The sequence below is a fragment of the Carcharodon carcharias genome (assembly GCF_017639515.1).
Source record: "Carcharodon carcharias isolate sCarCar2 chromosome 37 unlocalized genomic scaffold, sCarCar2.pri SUPER_37_unloc_1, whole genome shotgun sequence".
NCBI classification, from domain to species: Eukaryota; Metazoa; Chordata; class Chondrichthyes; order Lamniformes; family Lamnidae; genus Carcharodon; species Carcharodon carcharias.
Genome location: NW_024470758.1, coordinates 5669400 through 5671448, shown reverse-complemented (window position 1 = coordinate 5671448; position 2049 = coordinate 5669400). Strand labels below are relative to the sequence as shown.

General features: G+C 43.7%; 1 non-coding gene across 1 annotated transcript; it reads right to left on the bottom strand.

The window, feature by feature from the left end:
* Positions 1-1448: 1448 nt before the first annotated feature.
* Positions 1449-1520, bottom strand: trnaw-cca. The gene has a single exon. It is a non-coding gene; the product is annotated as a tRNA-Trp (tRNA).
* Positions 1521-2049: the final 529 nt, after the last annotated feature.

Genomic DNA, 2049 nt, shown 5'->3' with positions numbered 1-2049 from the left:
TCAACCTAACAAGAAGGGAAACTTTTCAATCGACTGCCTTTGAAGAAAATAGATAACATCTGCTGTGGCATGTGAGTATTAGTCTGATATATGTCCACATCACATCTCCACCGACTGGAAGAGATTATGCTTTATTATCACAGGCCACGTGGGTTAGAAATGCCAGGACGAGCAGTTTTTAAGTGTTTCAAACTCCTTGAAGTTCTCAAAGAGCTAAATTGTGCACCACGATATATTGTAACACCCCGCAGAGGGGCAATAGGGATATATGACAATATCCAGTAATAAACCACTTTAAAAATCGAGTTCCAATCTTCCCCACTCGGAGGGATGTGAGAAATCTGACCAGACTACTTACAACAAGAGAAGATGAATTTTACCCAGAGTCCTGGGATCAATAATAATCCCTCATCCAGAATCACTGAAACAGGTTATCCAAATATTGATCAGGTTCCTGCCTGTGGGATCCTGATGTACACGTTCAAGCACGAATCTCATTTACTAAGACCCCCCATCCACTCCCTTGCCCACGCCACCCTTTCTGCGGTTGCATAATGTGCTGGCGAAATGCAAGTTCCTCCTCCTTCCCGGCCTCCCTCCAGCTCCCCCCCTCTTTTCCTCCGTCGCTCTCTTCCTGGCCCTGACGGACGCTGTCTCCCACATCCCATTACCTTTTCTCCCCATTTCTCTTCCTCCCCCCGCCGCCCGCTCACTCCCCTCACCCCCGTCACCCCGCAATAAACTTCCCTCTCTGTAATCTCATCCCCTTTCCCTAGGATCTGTCTTCTCCCCAGGCTCCCAATGACTGCAGTCTTGGGGACTCTTAGGCCGGTCCGGGCTCTTTAACCGGCTCCATTCACATCACAAAGTGACTTCAGTTTCCACAAAAAATTTCCGTTCTCACTAAAATCCCAAGACTGAAATTCAGGCTGCCCGTTAATGTGAAGAGGCGGGTGTCGGGCTGTGGTTTCCGCTCCTGCTGTTTAATGCAGGTCGCTATAACTGGATGCAGTGAGAAGAAACAAATTGCTGCTGTTTTTAGACATTTATTTTAACTGAACTCAATGACATTCTGCTTTAAAAGGACGAGTTTGAAGCTCCTGATATATTGATTAAAGACACTCGGGTGATTATAGTTTACACAACCAACTCTAGCTAACGGAACTAAGCAGCTGTATGGACGGAAGCGGCTGTGGGTTTAAACCCCATGATGGACACTTTGTGTTTTACTTCTCATACTGGGTAACAAAGCAATTGCAAAAACAGTAGATACCCACATCGCTGAAACATTGCTCCAATGTAAAATTGTGCAAAATGAAATCTGAGCCCCAAAATTAGAAGAGATGACTTTCATCATAGTTTTGAAATTCATCATTTCGGCAGAATCAACACGCATTGAATGTTGTCCAGGTATAAAATCCGGGAACTTCAGCTGTACTAAAACACCATGAGCCTGACGTGATTTGAACACGCAACCTTCTGATCTGGAGTCAGACGCGCTACCGTTGCGCCACAAGCCCAGCCTTCCAAAACGCACTTTTACTTGTCCTAGATTCACTTCGGTAGACAGTGGTCATATTCAATACATTGAAAGTCAAACAAGGATCATGAAAGGGAACATGATTTTCCCTCCATTCCTCGTGGCCTTCTTTGCTTTCCGTGGATTTACATCAAATGGAAGAGCATCCAGGAAAAACAAAGAACGAGAGTGTAAACACACAACAATAAGCCGTGGGAGAAATTTATTTTCAAATTTTATAAATAGTTTAAATGAGTGAGAAACACTTTTGCACTTGGATTCACAATGAGCCCTAATCCGAATGAGGCCACGAATGAACAAGTTTTGTTTCGTTTTGTTTTTAATTGGTGAGATGTTGCAAACCGTGGAGGAGCAGAGACCCTAATAATTAAACCGAAAGTTAGCTGACAGGTATAAAAAAATAGCAATGCAGGATTTGTGAAATAACATTAAACAATTCTCCAGCGCTGACCCCGTGTTCACATCAATAAAAAAACACGAAAATGTTGGAAACAATCAATCCATCAGGT